The sequence below is a fragment of the Crocodylus siamensis genome, chromosome 1, assembly GCF_052110815.1.
Source record: "Crocodylus siamensis isolate JL-2025a chromosome 1, ASM5211081v1, whole genome shotgun sequence".
NCBI lineage: Eukaryota > Metazoa > Chordata > Crocodylia > Crocodylidae > Crocodylus > Crocodylus siamensis.
In genome coordinates, this window is record NC_143395.1 from 71,214,268 (window position 1) to 71,231,064 (window position 16,797).

Consider the following 16,797-nt stretch of genomic DNA (forward strand, 5'->3'; position numbering starts at 1 on the left):
TGGAACTGACAGCATTTTGATAGCTCTATATGACCTTACATACTTTTAACATACACTTCCCCCTTATCATCTGCTGTCCGTTACTATGAGATGCAGGCCTTTTTCTTAAAGGGTAGTGGTCCTAGGCTCAAAAAGAAAATTGTAAGTCTCCCTCAGTTAGGGAGGCCACTGAGAGTGTAACAGCTGTTTTCAGGGAACAATAAATGAAAAAACCAACAGACGGGACTCTTATAATAAGAGTTCAAAGGGAGAACACCAAGCAGAAAACGTCAGACAGCACCCACTGCCCCTCAGCTGTGTTCATGGAGTCTGTGGACACCCCCCAGTGAAACTGCCCAGAGACATGCACAGAGGAGTAACAGAAAAACAGTCCCACAATCATAGATTTCGTAGACATTCGGGCTGGAAGGGACCCCAGAGGATCATCAAGTCCAGCCTCCTGCCCAGGGACAGGAAGTCAGCAGGGATCATAGGATCCCAGCAAGCTAAACACCCAAAAGTGTCTTGCAGGCATTCAAAGCGAGTGTTTAAGCCACCTTCAGCAGCAGGCTACTCCAAACCTTGGGGGCTCGGACAGTAAAGAAGTTCTTCCTTACGTCCAGCCTGAAACGGTTGCAGAGGAGTTTGTGACCATTCGATCTTATCATCCCTTGGTGCGCTCTGGAATCACTCAGGGTTCCCCCAAGCAGGGGCCTCATTTCTGTTCTGGTAGATGGCAAGTTTGGCCAGAGCCAGGAGGAGGCTGACTAGGAGATCCCAGGGCTTGGCGGGGCCATGGTTAGGGAGTGCATAAAATAAAAGGTGTAGGGAGAAGTGCAGCCAGAACCTCAGAAGAAGGTTCCTGAGGAGGTGGTGGAGAGGCTGCAGCTTGACACACACAAAGAAGGCATGCATCAAGCAGGGCTGGATTAACCTTTAGTGGGCCATAGGCAAACAAACTTCTGGGCCCCAAGCCAGTTGAGACCCCCCTCCCCAACTCGGTGCTGCCAAGCAAGGGAGTCAGAGCTGCCACTGGGAAGCAGCCACTATCGAGGCAAGGCCAGCAGAAGGGAGGGGAAGGGAAGGGAAGAGAAGGGAGGCAGACGGGGCCATTCACACCACTGCCATGGAGGGAAACACCAAGGCCCCCCCTGCAACTTAGGGCCCTTGGCATGTGCCTAGTTTGCCTATGCATTAATCTGGCCCTGGCACCAAGATCTCTCTCTGCTGACATGAAGGTATCAGGGGAGTCAGTGAAGCATGCCAGATACCTGCCCATGGAGACAGTTCCATGTAGGACCTGTCAACCAATGTCCCCAGGGACTTTTGGGAATATGGGTGGAATATGGGTTGTTCTACTGGAGACTCTCACCCTTCCTGAAGGTGCCCTGCCCCTTGGTGTCTGGGCAGGCTTTGAGGGCAGCAGGGTGAGTGTGTGATGTGTAGCACAAGAATCTAGAGCTGGCAGCAGTGGGCTATTCAGAAGCAGACCAGTTTTTTATTCCCCAGCCTGCTGAGGTGGTGTGCTAGGGAATGTCGTGGGACCTGTCAAGGCAGGGGCCCCAAGACAACCTCCAAAGGGTTTGGGGAACGGGCAGTAGGGCTGTGCAAAACAGCGATGTTCCATTTTGACCAGCATTTCAACATTTCGCAGGAACAGCGTTCCATTTTTAATTTTGTTTCGATTCGAAACAGCTGTTCCATTCCGTTCTGTCAAAACAGGGTTGAAACAGCAAAACTGTTTTGACATTTAGTCCATAGGATATAATGGGGAAGGTCAAAACAGCCTATAACTTTGTCATTTCTGGCCTGATTTGGATAAAACGTGCAGGAGTAGTAGGCCCTGCTGAGGCCACAAAGACTACTAAGTTTCAAGGAGATGGGTTTGGGGTTTGGGGGAAACTGTACCTCAAGCTGCAGACAACCAAAACTTGTGACATGGGTGACACTGTGTGTGTTAAGGCGCAGCAGGGTGAAAGCTGCAGGCCTGTTAGCCCCTGCTGAGGCCACAAAGCCTGCCAGCTTTCAAGGAGATAGGTGCAGGGGTTCTGGGGCCCTGCACCTCTAGCTGCTGACAGGCAAAACTCATGTCATGAGTGCCTGTGCAACTGTGTCTGTGTTGGGGCACAGGGAGGGGGGAAACTACTGCAGGCCTGGCTGCCAGGCTCTGCTGTGGCCACAAAGCCCGTCACCTGTCAAGGAGATCGGTGCAGGGGGGTTCTGGGGCCCTGCACCCCCAGCTGCTGACAGGCAAATCTCGTGACATGGGTGCTTGTGCAACTGCTGCCTCTCATCAGGCAGCAGGACTGAAGATCCCCCATCACTTGCCACAACACACCTGGGGGTAATAACTGACCACAGTATGAACATGAGCCGGCAGCACGATGCTATAGCCAGCAGGGCCAACAATACTCTGGCATGCATCAATTGATGCATCTCCAGTAAAACCAGCAAAACCATTGCAAAGAAGTGATTCTCCTGCTCTACTCAGCTCTACTCAGTATTGGTGAGCCCGCAGCTGGAGTACTGCGTCCGGTTCTGGGCTCCTCACTTTAACAAGGATGTGGTAAAGCTTGACAGAGTCCAGAGAAGGGCTACCCATATGATCAGAGACTTGCACGGCAACCCATATGAGGAAAGGCTGAGGGATCTGGGACTTTTCAGCCTGAAAAAGAGAAGTCTGAGAGGGAACTTAGTAGCAGCTTACCGCTACATCAGAAGCGTACACTGGGGCTTCCTTGGGGAAAACTAGGAATAATGGTCACAGTCTGGACACCCTAGTTGTGAAGTAGTTTTTCCTAATGTTGAGCCTGAAATGAGCCTGAAATGATCTTCTAGGAGTTTGTGACCATTACTCCTAGTTTTCCTCAACAGTGCCCTGGTGAACAGTTGTGGCTTAACACATATAAGTGACATAGTTTTGCTTTCAAGATTTTGGGGGGCAGTTTCCCCAAACCCCCTGCATCTATCTCCTTGAAACTTAGCAGGGTTTGTGTCCTCAGCAGGGGCTACCATTCCTGCAAGTTTCATCCAAATCAGGCTAGAAATGACAAAGTTATAGGCTGTTTCAGTCTTCCCTATTATGGCCTACAGGCGAAATGGCAAAACAGCGGTGAAACGGTGAAACATTTTGACTTGCCTCGTTTTGTTTCGAGGCCGTTTCAACCATATCTGTTCCATTTCAATTTTGCTGTTTCAACCTCAAAACAACTTGAAACAGCATTGAAACAAAACTGGTGGCAAAATTTCACACAGCCCTAGTGGGCAGGCAGGGACTGCCCTTGTACTGGACCTTGGTGAGATGAAGGATTCTGAGTTAGATGGACCTATGGTCAAAACCAGTAAGGTATTTCTTACATTTTTATGTTCTCTCATGTTAAAAATATAGCACTAGTCTGGGGAAAATACAGAATTGTTATGTAGTTAACCAGGACCTCAACACCAATTCTGAAGAAGGGACCATTGTTGCTGGGCAGGGAGCACAGCAATGGGTCACACAGTGACTGGGTTAGAAGAGTGGTACTGGGCAGGGGAGGGGCAGCTCACCTCCAGAGTTAGCTGAGCTAATTTGGCCTGCTGTACCTAAAAGGTTGCTAACCCCTGGCATAAAAGATTAAATAGATTTTAAAAAGATTTTCCTTTAATTTAATGACCAACTGAATTAATTTGTCATGTGATGGTTTAATGCTGGTGCTGGACAGTATGCGCTATTTATATATACTTTAAATGCTTTTGGATATTTACTACTAAATTGTAGTAATTGTAGTAAAATTAGTGGTTTGTTAATAAACCTTTACTCTTATTTAAACCTAAATAACTAGTCATACTGTATCCCGGTAATATTTGCGTCATGACGGTGTTGAAAGGGATAATTATTATCTTGGTATCTCATTCCATTCTCATAAATAAATTAAGAGTCTGTGACATAGATGTTTCCATGGTCCAGTGGGTGGCAAATTGGCTTAGCGGTCACACTCAGAGAGTGGTAGTAAATAGGTTGGTATCAACCTGGAAGGATGCGGGTAGTGGGATCCCGCAGGGTTTGATCCTTGGACCTGTACTCTTCAATATTTTCATCAGTGACTTGGATTTGGGTGTAAAAGTGTACTCTGTCCAAGTTTGCGGCCAATACTAAATTGTGGGGTGAAGTGCACACTCAGGGGTGTAGAGAACGACTGCAGGCAGACCTGGACAGGTTAGAAAAGTGGGCAGTACACAATAGGCTGCAGTACAATAAGGACAAGTACAGAGTGCTACACCTAGGGTGCAAAAATATCCAGGACACCTACTGGCTGGGAAGTGACCCTTTCAGCCACGCAGAAGCGGAAAGGGATCTCAGAGTCATAGTGGACTCCAAAATGAACACGAGTCGTCAGTGTGACGAAATCATCAGCAAAGCTAACCGCACTTTATCATGCATCAGCAGATGCATGACAAATAGATCCAGGGAGGTGATACTTCCCTTCTTTGCAGCATTGGTCAGACCACAGTTGGAGTACTGCATCCAGTTTTGGGTGCCGTACTTCAAGAAGGATGTTGATAGACTCGAGAGGGTCCAAAGGAGGGCCACTCGTATGGTTAGGGACTTACAGGACAAACCCTATGAAAAGAGATTGAGGGACCTGGACCTCTTCAGCCTCTGCAAGAGAAGGCTGAGAGGTGATTTTGTGGCCACCTACGAATTCATTAGCGGGGTGGAGCAAGGGGTCGGAGATGCTCTGTTTACTAGGGCGCCACTTGGGGTAACAAGGAACAATGGTCACGAACTGACAGAGAGCAAATTTAGGCTAGGTATCAGGAAAAACTTCTTCATGGTAAGGGTGGCCAAATTTGGAATGGGCTTCCAAGGGAGATGGTGCTCTCCCCTACCTCGGGGGTCTTTAAGAAAAGAGATAGGCATCTGGCTGGAGTCAACTGATCCCCACACTCTTTCCCTCCCAAGCAGGGGGTCAGACTCGATGATCTGTTGAGGTCCCTTCCAACCCTAATATCTATGAATCTGTTATGTTGAAAATATAGTTTAAAGATCTAAGGATTTTTTTTAAATAGTGCCTTAAGTTAGGCTTCCAAATACCTATTCGGATTTCTAAATTGATTCCATGATTCTCAGAAATGTGGAATACCCAGCAACTCCCATAAAATAAAAAAGGAACTAACTACAAGGAGTGCTCTGCATTTTTAACTTAGGCTGCTTAATTAGATGACTGTTGATAGACTCAAGAACCTGACTTAGTGGCATAATATCTTTGATGAGTTGTCATTTTTTCAGAAAATAAAATGAAAGAACAAGATTTTCAAAGGAAAGTTATTTTATTTTTCTTTATTTATACAACAATATCACATGCGGGGGGGTTGGGGAGGGGCGCAGGATGAGGAATGTGCTACCAAAGTTCTAAAAGCCCTTGACAAATTGCACAGATAAATTTACAGCTCCAGGGCTCTTGCTATTGGAAACGTGTTCCAATCAAGATCTTTCCTCTTTAGGACAGTAGGGGGCACCCAAGGCCCACCTATTTAAAGCCTGAGCACTAGGGCCTGTTTTTCATGTCCAAAACAAACAAAAAGAATCTAAAAATATAACACTGTCAATTCCTGGACTTGTGCCTTGATGTAAGATTCTCATTTACCTCTGCACACAAATTGAAAAGGGGAAACCATAATTACTTGGGGGAACAGAAATTACCCCATCAGATTTCTATAAAGTCAAAGAGCTATAAAAATACCAGAATAGGAGAAGAAGCATAAAAAACTTGCCTCTGAGCTGTTTCCGAAATTTCAGCTTTCTCTTCAAGATTCAACAGTACAATGCCAGTTTTAACTGAAGCCCCTAATTACACTGCTAATTTAAATTGTTTATTGAAACCCAGTATAGGCAGATAGGTTCACAGTAAAAGTACTTGGGGGGGTGGAGGAAAGAAAAGAAAGAAAACCACTGGATACTGTTCTCACACTGGCTCATTAGCAACCAGGCCTGGGTGGCATTCAGAGTTTGAGGCACTAACCAGGAAGGAATGAGCAGATTCCAGGGACAAGCTGGACCGGAAGCCAAGAGATCAATCTGAGAACTGGGTCTGGGAACAAGCTGGATCAGAAAGCCACAGGATCAAGCAGAATGCAGTGTTGGAGGATGTGCCAAGTCAAAAAGCCAAGTCAAGAAGCCAGGAGATCAAACATGGACTAGGGCAGGGGTAGGCAAAATATAGCTTGCCAAGGGATTTTGTCTAGCCCATGATCGGTCCCGCCTGGGCTGTGGCACATCCAGCTGGTCTCACTGCACCTGAGCATGCAGCAGGGCTTGGGCCGTGCAGGGACCAGACTCACTTCCCAGCAGGCCTGGCAGCAGCTCCTTCCTGGGCACCCCAGCCTGTCTGCCCCATACCCAGTGCTGGGGGCGAGACCTGTGCAGGCAAGGTGCACAGCCAGGCAGATGGGATGGGGCCACAGGCAGGGAGTGGCATCCAGGAGCAGGATGGGCAGGCAATGCCAGGGTCATGGGGCGGTGACAGCATGGGGTCCGGGCTGAGCTGCGATTTGCTCCCTGCATGCCTCTGCAACGGGCACCAGTTCTGTGGGAAGGGGCATGCACGGAACGGATTGCAACTCTGCCCTGGGGCCCTGACCCCATGCTGTGACAGCCCCTAGATCCCAGCCTTGGCCTTGCCCACCTGGTTCACTCCTGGATGCTATTCCCCACTTGCCTGTGGCCCCATCCCAGCACAGTGCATAACTCGTTAAGGAGTTTTAGTGAGCTGTTGAAGATAGAGGGGGGTGCTGACCCAGCCTGTGACAGCTCACCAAAACTCCCTAAGTGGCCAAATTATCTCCAGGCCAGATAATTTCCCACCCCTGTACTAGGGTCTAGGGCAGGGGTGGGCAATTATTTCAGGGGGAGGGCTGCTTACTGAGCTTTGGCAAGCTATTGAGGGCCACATGACAGGCAGCTAAAAGCAGATAGGTATTAATTGTCTAAATTTTTTAGGGGCCCTGTGGGCTGGATAAAACGGCCTGGCAGGCCATGTTCAGCCCATGGGCTGCATTTTATCCACCCCTGGTCTAGGGACAAGCTGAGTTAGGAAGCCAAAGGATCAGACAGAGGACAGAGTCAGAGGGCAAGCCAAATCAAGAAGACTTGGCTCATAGGGGCTGAGGGACTGTGTGTGGTCATGTGTGTGTGTGCGCGTGTGGAGCCGTGGCGGGCAGGACGTGACGGCTGAGTGGAGCCTGGGAAGGGAACGCCCCTCCCCCAAGGTCCCTACTTAGCTGAGCCTCCCAGGGATCCCTGTGACTAGAGCCCTGTGAACAGAGTGTACAAACAGGTGCAGCCTGACTAAGGTTCAGCAGTTCGCTCAGGAGTTCATGCAGAAGTGCGTGCAAAAGGCGCCCAGAGGGCTGGTCCAAGCAAGCGACCCAAGCCCAGAGGCCTAAAGAGCAGCTGCTGAGACCAGATAAGTACAAGAAGTAGCTCACAGCCATGGCAGTGACTTGCCATGCTTGTCAGCTTCAGCTTCTCTGCACCAAGACCACCATCCAGACAGAGCCTACAGCCCTGGCCCTGGGGGCTGCCTGGTATGGCTGCTGACACCCAAGCATGACAGCACCCCCACTTGTGGGATGTGCTCCTTGGTGGAGTCCCTGGACAGCCAAGTGCAGGAGCTTGAGGAGGAGGTACGCCAGCTACACACCATCAGGGCCCATGAAGACTACATAGACAACTACTGCCAGGCCCTACTCCAGGGAAAGAGGAGAGAGGAAGTATGTGGAGGAGGAGGTCACGAAGAACACTGGCCATAAAGACCCCCCCGAGCTACCTGGAAAACAGTTGTCTCCGGATCCAGAGCACACAGAGCTAGGGCCACTCCTCCCCTGGCACTGCACAACAGGTACACTCCCCTCACTATGCAGAAGGAGTCTCCGACAGAGACAAAGGAGAAGATGAGTATTCAGGAGGTAGGTATTCCCACCCCTAGGAGGAGATGCTAAATGGTGGTGGGAATACCTACCTCCTGAATACCTACCTCCTCTTCTGAGAGGTATGTAGGGACCTATTTGCTGTCCAGACCCCATAGCCCAAGAGGTCTGCTGCCTCCCTGGGGCCCACATCTGAGACATTGCGAAGAGGAGCCCCAGACTCGTCTGTCCCTCTGACTGTTACTCCATGCTCCTCATCCATTTGGGCATGAATGACATGGCCAGGGGTAATCCTAACTGAGTCGTTAGTGGCTTTGGGGGCTGGGCTCAAGGAACTAGGGTCTCAAGTAGTTTTCTCTTCTGTGCTCCCATTGCAGGTCATGGACCCAGGAAAGAAGGCTGCATGGAAGAGGTCAACAGATGCCTCAGACAGCGATGCAACCACGAGGGGTTCGGTTTCTTTGACCACAGCACACACTTCAGAGAGAGAGGACTTCTAGGACAAGATGGCATTCACCTCACATGGAGAGGTAAGGCCCTGTTCTCAGCCAGGATGGCTGACCTACTGGATAGGGCTTTAAACTGAGTTTGCTGTGGGACAGGGAAACTCCAAGTGGAGCATGCCTGGGGACTGGCACACAGGAAAGCTCCCTTGTGGAGGACACTAACACAACTGTTTTTGAAAATGCTACCCAAAAAGTTCTCCCATAGCATCTCAGGAAACCAAGGGTGTCAGTTGAGGGCCTCACCTGCCTGTACACCAATGCCAAGAGCATGGGGAATAAGCAGGAGAAGCTAGCCCTCCCGCTCTCTGGTGGGCAACATGACCTGGTAGGGATCACGGAGACCTGGTGGGATTCCTCATATGACTGGAGCATAGCCGTAGAGGGCTACACCCTGCACAGAAGGGACAGAATAGGGAGAAAAGGCAAAGGAGTAGCTCTCTATGTGAGAGAGCAGTACACCTTTATGGAGGCTGACATTGGCTCCAAAGATAAGCAGCTTGAAACCCTCTGGATCAAGCTACAAGTGGGGTGGGGAGCAAAGTGAGAGAGACCTAACTGTGGACATTTACTACGGGCCACCAAACCAGGAGGAGCTGGATTTGGAGTCCTCTCGAGAACTGACAGAGGTCGCACATGCAAGGGATTTGGTTGTCATGGGTGACTTCAATTACCCAGACATAGATTGGGAGGAACACTTGGCTATGTCAGATTGTTCATGCAGTTTCCTGACTGTGATCAAGGATCTCTTTCTGACCCAGGAAGTGCAAGGGCCAATCAGAGGTAACACTCTCCTAGACCTGGTCTTGACCAAGGGAGATGATCTCGTGTGTGGCTTGAACATTGAGGGTAACCTGGGCGACAGCGACCATGAAATTATCAGGTTCACCATCCGCCGCAAGGTCAACAAATCGACCAGCAGGATTGAAGTCCTGGACTTCAAGAATGCTGACTTCAGCAGGCTCAGAGCATTAGTAGAAGAGGCAATGAGGGACCAGGAAGGGAAGGCAAAGTGTGGTCGTTGCTCAAGGACATGATCCTTGAAGCACAAAAGAACACTGTTCCTGCAAAGAGGAAAGGTAGCAGGAGGTCTGGCAAGCCCTGCTGTCTTAATAGGAACATTGAGGTCCTCTTAAAAGAAAAAAGAGGTGTACACACAGTGGAAGCTAGGGATAGTCCTCAAGAGGACTATAATTTAGTGGCCAGCACTTGTAGGAAAATGATCAGTTAAGCCAAGGCGGCAACAGAGTTTAGGTTAGCCAGGGGAGTCAAGGGTAATAAGAAGTCCTTCTTCAGGTATGTAGGCAGTAAAAGGAAAACAAATGGAACTGTGGGACTCCTTCTTAACACCTTGGGACAGCTGGTAACCAACATTCAGGAAAAAACTGAACTCCTGAATGCCCACTTTGCTTCAGTATTTCACCGGACCATGGGGCAAGTCAAGTGAGATGGGGCTTGTAGGGGGCATGCTGGAACTGACAGTCTCCCCACTGTGGATGCTGAGTGGGTGCAATACCAGCTAGAAAGACTAGACATTTATAAGTCAGCAGAACTGGATGGACTCCATCCGAGAGTGCTGAAGGAGCTGACAAAGCTGTTTCAGAATTCATGGCACACAGAGGAGATCCCTGAGGATTGGAAGAGGGCCAACATTGTGCCCCTCTTCAAGAAGGGGAAGAGGGAGGACCCAGGCAACTATAGGCCAATCAGCCTAACTTCTGTCCCAGGGAAAATCCTGGAAAATCTCGTTAAAGAATCTATGTGCAATACACTCACTGAAGGTAAGATTCTGAATGACAGCCAGCATGGCTTTGTCACAGGTAGGTCTTGTCTTACCAATCTCATCTCCTTCTATGACCAGGTCTCTCACCACCTGGACATGGTAGACAAGGTAGAAATTATATACCTAGACTTCCAAAAGGCTTTTGATGTAGTATTCCACGATATCCTTGTGGAAAAACTGGAAGATTGTAGGCTCAGCTGCTCTACAGTTCAGTGGGTGGGAAACTGACTATGAGGTAGGACCCAGAGAGTTGTTGTGAATGGATCTGTATCATCCTTGCGCAAAGTGGCCAGTGGTATCCCTCAGGGGTCCGTTCTTGGACTGGTGGTTTTCAACATCTTTATCAATGATTTGGATGGGGGAGTGAAAAACTCCCTCCAGAGGTGGTGTAGTCACCTACCCTGGAGGTTTTCAAGAAAAGACTGGACAGTAACCTCGCTGGGGTCACTTGACCCCAGTTGTCTTCCTGCCTAGAGCAGGGGGGCTGGACCCAATGATCTGCAAGTTCTCTTCCAGCCCCTAACAACCTATGAATCTATAAAAGATGGAGGCCAGACAGAGAACAAGCAAGGTTACAATACAAGCCAGAAGGAACAACAAGGCAATTTGGTTTCAGGTTGAGCCCTGTTGCCCAACACTTCCTGTTCCTGTGCAGGGGTTTATATGAAGAGAAGGAATAGGTCAACTGATCCCAACTGGCCACTCCGGTGGCAGGGAGTGGGTGGATGACTAGGCCTTGATGGAGTTTTCCAGCCAGCCTTGCCCAGCCAGAAAGATCCACTGGAGAGTGGCAGGCTGGGATGAGCAGCCAAGCTTGGCAAGCTGAGGTTCCACATTTGAACCTACAACCTAACAACTATTAAGCTATCTTCTAGCTTGGTACCCACCTTGTAAGTCATAAGCCTTTACATCAAAGGTCTGCCTGAGCTAAATGGCCTCTCGTGCAAGCATATGTTTGTGCACCTATTTGTGTAGCCAGTGACACACAAGAAAATAAGGTAACTACCATGATTTTCAAATGCCTTTTGATTCTCTCGGTACCCATTTAAAGTTATGTTGATGGGTGAGATGTTAGCTCAACTCCAGAGAGATGTTTCACCTTGCACCAGTGGAATCCTAGCAAGATATCATTACTGCTTTGCCATCATGCCTCACTCACATACTGCCACCCCCAAAAATGTGATGGGTTATAAAAGGAAGAAAAGGGATTAATGGGAGATTTCATGTAAGTCTACACACCATCCCTACTTCCCAACAGGTACTCCCAGCAAGTGCAACCTGCCCATCATTCCCAAACCATAGAGAAACTGTGCATAACTTGGCTAGAGGGCTGAGTCACAGGGATAATGTTCTACAGAAAGGGATGTTGCAGCTTTTGGGACAAAGTGTCAAGTAGAATCTTGCTATATCATGTATAGCCATAAGGGGGTGCCAACTGACACTTATCGATTCATTGCATCATACAAAAAACATTAAAAAATTAGGGTAGGAAGGGACCTCAGGAGGTCACCTAGTCCAACCGGCTTTGTCTAGCCAGGTCTTAAGCTTCCAAGGATGGCAATTCCACCACCTCTTTGGGTAACCCGTTCCAGTTCTTTACTACCCTCCTAATCAGAAAGTTTTTCCTAATATCTAACCTAAACTTCCCTTGCTGCAACTTAAGACCATTGCTCCTTGTCCTGTCATCTGCCACCACTGGGAACAGTCTAGCTCCATCCGCTTCAGGTAGTTGAAAGCTACTATTAAATCCCCCCTCTGTCTTCTCTTCTGCAGACTAAATAAGCCCAGTTCTCTCAGGCTGTCCTCATAAGTCATGTGTCCCAGCCCTCTGCTGGACTCTCCAAGTTGTCCACATCTTTCTGAAGTGGGGGGGCTCAAAACTGGACACAATACTCTAGAAGTGGCCTCACCAGTGCCAAATAGAAGGGAATAATGACTTCCCTTGATCTGGTGAGAACTCTCTTACTGATGCAGCCCAGTATGCTGTTAGCCTTCTTGGCAGCAAGATCACACTGTTGGCTTATATTCAGTTTATTGTCCATTGTAACCCCAGGTCATTTTCTGCAGAGCTACTGCTTAGCCAGCCAGTCCCCAGCCTGTACCAGTGCATGGTATTGTTCCATCATATGTGCAGGACTTCGTGAACCTCATAAGATTTTTTTTTTTGATCCTCCAATTTGTCAAAGTCTCTCTGAATCCTGGCCTCCAGTGTATCTATTACTCCTCCCAGCTTGCTGTCATCTGTAAACCTGAGGGTACATTCCATCCCATCCTATCCCATCGTCCAAGGTATACTCCATCCCATCTTCCAGATTGTAGATGAAGACATTGAACAAAACTGACCCCAGAACCGACTCCATGGACACACCACTTGTACCAGATGCCAACTAGTTATTGAGCCATTGATTACTATCCTCTGAGCCTGATGCTTCAGCCAGTCTGTACACCTTATAGTTCAGCTATTCAGCCTGTACATCCTTAGCTTGCCTGCAAGAATGTTGTGGGAGACTGTAGCAAAAGCCTTGCTAAAATCAAGGTATACCACATCCACTCGTCTCCCCACATCCACAGAGCCAGTCATCTCATCATAGAAAGCAATCAGGTTGGTCAGGTATGACTTGCCCTTGGTGAATCCGTGCTGACTGTTCCTAATCACCTTCTTCTCATATGTGCTTAGAAATGGATTCCTTAACAATCTGCTCCATGATTTTTTCAAGGACTGAGGTGAGGCGGACTAGTCTGTAGTTCCCTGGATCCTCCTTCTTCTCTTTCTTAAAGATGGGCACTATCTTTGCCCTTTTCCAATCATCTGGAACCTCTCCTGATCACCAGAAGTTTTCAGAGATAATAGCTAGTCACTCTGCAATCACATTAGGCAACTCCCTCAGCACCCTTGGGTGCATCGTGTCTGACCTCGTGAATTTATACAATTCCAACTTTTCTAAATAGTCTCTAACCTGTTCTTTTGCCACTGTTGGCTCCTCACCTCCTCCCCAAACTGTGCTGCCAACTGCAATAGTCTAGGAGTTGACCTTGCCTGTGAAGACTAAGCTAAAAAAGCCATTGAGTACATCAGTCTTTTTCACATCCTCTGTCACTAGGTTGCTTCCCCCATTCAGTGACAGACCCACACTTTCCCTGATCTTCCTCTTGTTGCTGACTGTAGAAGTATGGAGATGTGTAGGGGTCTCTGAGCTTCCTGTTCTTTCCTGCCATGACTTTGATGACTAAAAGGAAGAGGTTCCAATATAAATAAGAAGTTCAGAGGCTAGGTGTGTGTCTACAATGGGCTGCAAGCCCTCTTTATTGCCTATTAAGCCAAGCACAGCGCCTGAAAGATCCCAGTGCTGCATAGGACACTTAGCCTCGCCTTAGGCACGGGCAGGATTCCCCGCATTAATGAATCAATTAAGTACTTGAGTGCCTGCGTGTGCCGGCACTCTGCAGTTGCAACAAGGTTTTCAAACGACCATGGCGTCTGCTGGCTGTCTCAGCCAGCTCTCTCCCTCTCTTTCTCAGCCCATTCCCTTGTCTGTCTTTTGGATGTGGACAAAGGAGTGAGCTGCAGTGGGTTCTCTAATCCGTCACATGAATGGCTGGCCTCAGCAGGCCCTCAGTTACCTTGGTCCACTGCTGTGCCTGCTTCCTGGCGCTCGTACACTCCGCTTCTCACTCAGAGAACGCAGACTCTGCTCCTGGCTCCTGCTCCCTCGTGAATGCCCATAGGCAACGGGTCTCCTGGGTAATCCCCCTTTTATCCTGGCATGCTTGCCAAAATGGATCCCAGGTGTGATCCTATCTCTCCTCCGCCTGCTAAGTCTTCCCCTCTGGGAGTAACAGGACTCATCCTCGAGTCCCTGTTACACTGGCATACTTATAGAAACCCTTCTTTTTCCCCTTCACATGCCTTGTGAGCTACAGCTCCAGTTGTGCTTTGGCCCTCCTGATTTCATCCCTGCATGTCCAAGCACTGCCATCTCCACAGCGCCAAACCAGGATCTGAGTGGAAGCCTCGACAATGAGTGGTCCTGTCTGGACAGACACCTCATAGGAGTCACACCTTACATGATCCTTATTATTATTTGCACTATATATACATAGGTTAGTTACTCATTTAAGGAAAGAGTTTACCTTAAAGGTTCCCCTTCAGAGAGGGGTGGCAAACTAACCTGCAAACTGCCTTGTGAACTGCTTGCAAATTGCCCGGTTGTTTGTCTTTTATGCCTTCCTAGGCCTGGACTGTGTCCACCTCCTGATTAGGGCTTTTGTCAGACAGTCAGCAATTACCCAGCAATCACCCAGCCAGCAGCACTCCTAGCTGCTCAGTGCACATACCCAAACGCACAGCACACCAAACAAACACTCAGCAAGCCAAACACACCCACAGCCCTGGCTCACTTACCTTCCCAGAGCAGGATCTGGTGCTTGGTGCCCGATGTCTGGCTCATCTTCCCCTTCCCCCTTTTGCTCCCAACAAATTGCCCTGTTTAATGCCCCTATTCACTCACATTTCATTGCATTTCATAACATTCCTAACCCCGCTTGCCAGGATAGCAAACAGCAATGATATCTGAGATGATCAACAAGAGTAACAGATAGCCGTGTGGTCAAACATAATCTATTCTTACCACCTGTGTCTTGAGGCCAGAAAGCTTAAGTGCAGCTAAAAAGAATAAAGGAAAAAATTGCAGGTTTCCCCTTAGCCATCAAAAAGAAGTCTCCACAATATCAGCATTAGGAAATATTCAAACCCCTTACCTCTGATATCCCGTAGAAGTCACCTAGGTAGGACCGCTAAATTTAACCACCACCTTTGTAGCAGATAGAAGGCCATTTTCCTACAGATGCCTAGATATGGACATTCATTGCACAATAGACTCTTCAGTCTAAGAGATTCTTGCTGCATATGAAACAGCGGGATCCTACTAATTTCTCTATGAAGAAATCACCACTAACATTCCTTCAGGGCTGAGACAAGATAATCTTTTTTTCTTGAAGTAACCTGACAGAAAGGAATGCAGCTATTCAAGATCACTTTTGTCAAAGTTATCTCACTGAAAATTGTCAGCGCAGTGTTTTTGTTCCCTAAAACACAGTTATCTTCAACAAACATTGATAATTCATTCCCAACTGAAGCAATGTTGCTTGAAATATGAAGAAGTTTAAGCCTCATTGCAAATGATGGCACATAAGTTACTCTGATCTGCCCATACCCAACCCGACATAATTGCTTGTAACTTCTTGGATGTAATGTCAGTAGTAAAAAAAAAACCCCAACGAAAATCCCATCTTAGATTTTTTTTGACAGCTGTGGCATAAGACATCCCAAATGCCTCACTTCCACCACAGCATTCTACCAGCAATTTGAATGTTTCCTTCATAGGTCAAAACCTACTTTTATATTGTGGGACTGTGGGAGAAGTAAATGTAGGATAATATTAGTAGTTAAGGAGAAAACTAAACATGTGTTCCTCTTTTACTCTTTTATATTGTAGTAGCTCATAACGTTAGCTTCTGCACAGACTTATATGAAGGCACAGATTCTCTCTAAGGCCATGCCTAAGGTGTCAGAGGAATATGGTAAGGAGTGTTGCAGTAAAGTATAGCACACCCACACTTTATTTAGCATATGTGGTTTCAGCATATTGTTTCATCCATCTTAGAGCATGCCATCACCTGTGTGAAGAGCTTGAAGGCCACCAGGTAGCATAATAAATGGACACGAGTCAACAATGAGGAACATGGTTTGAGCTTGCTACATCTGTTTCAGGTTGGAAGGTAGCTGTCTTAGAGTAGCACTGGGTATATGCCAATAAGCATACCTGAGAGTGAGCTTATCATCATTACACAGTGTACTGCACTAAAGCAATGTTACTTTATTTTGGGGCATCGCATAGGCATGCTAGGTAGGCTGTGCTTCAGCAGGACAATTGAGTTTGCAACCTAAAATAAGCAGATTTAGGCAGAGGAAAGGAATACAGAATACAAGTGGTCTGGCTAATGATTACATCTTATTAGTTCCTTTTCCCCCACAGATTAGCTAATACTACATGCAAAAGAAGTTACATTAAAGAAAACATTGTAAAATCAAGCAGTCAAAAGTTGCCCTTCAAACCTTACTTCTGTTCTCTATGTATATGCACTACAAAATGGCCTTTAATGACAGGATCACATACTACTTTTTCTACAGAACACTTCCCTTAGTCAATACAGGATGGACAAAGAGGATTATCTTAATGTCAAAGCAAAAGGAAAAAGAAACATGATATTACTCCTTCCAAACACCTCCTGCCATCTTTTCAGGGTCCCCTTGTCACATCAGGTCATTGCTTCTATTCATACACCTTCTGGCCTCTCAGCATGCTCCATGCAACCTTGTTGTTTCAGAAAGCATTTATAGGAGGTTGATAAACATGACTAACTATAAGACTGAGTGCCGAGTAAGCTACTCAGTCTAAGGCAAAGGTTGGCAGCCTATAGTATACAAGCTAGATCTGGCCTTCAAAGCTGGGGAACTTCTCCAGCATCTCAGCAGCAAGGAAATTTTCCAGTATGGCAGCCAGATAGTGGGGAGCACTGCCAGGGGAGAGTGATGGAAGCAGCCCACTCTGGAAGCTAAGCTCT

At 47.7% G+C, this 16,797-nt stretch overlaps 1 protein-coding gene across 1 annotated transcript in view; it reads right to left on the reverse strand.

Annotated features, from left to right (window-relative positions):
- RNGTT (RNA guanylyltransferase and 5'-phosphatase) overlaps nt 1-15,061 on the reverse strand; it is a 398,444-nt gene extending 383,383 nt beyond the window's left edge. Inside the window, exon 1 of the mRNA XM_090036469.1 lies at nt 14,932-15,061. The gene's annotated coding sequence lies outside the window, so the exon portion shown is untranslated. The remainder of the gene's footprint in view (nt 1-14,931) is intronic.
- Between the last annotated feature and the right edge of the window lie 1,736 nt (nt 15,062-16,797).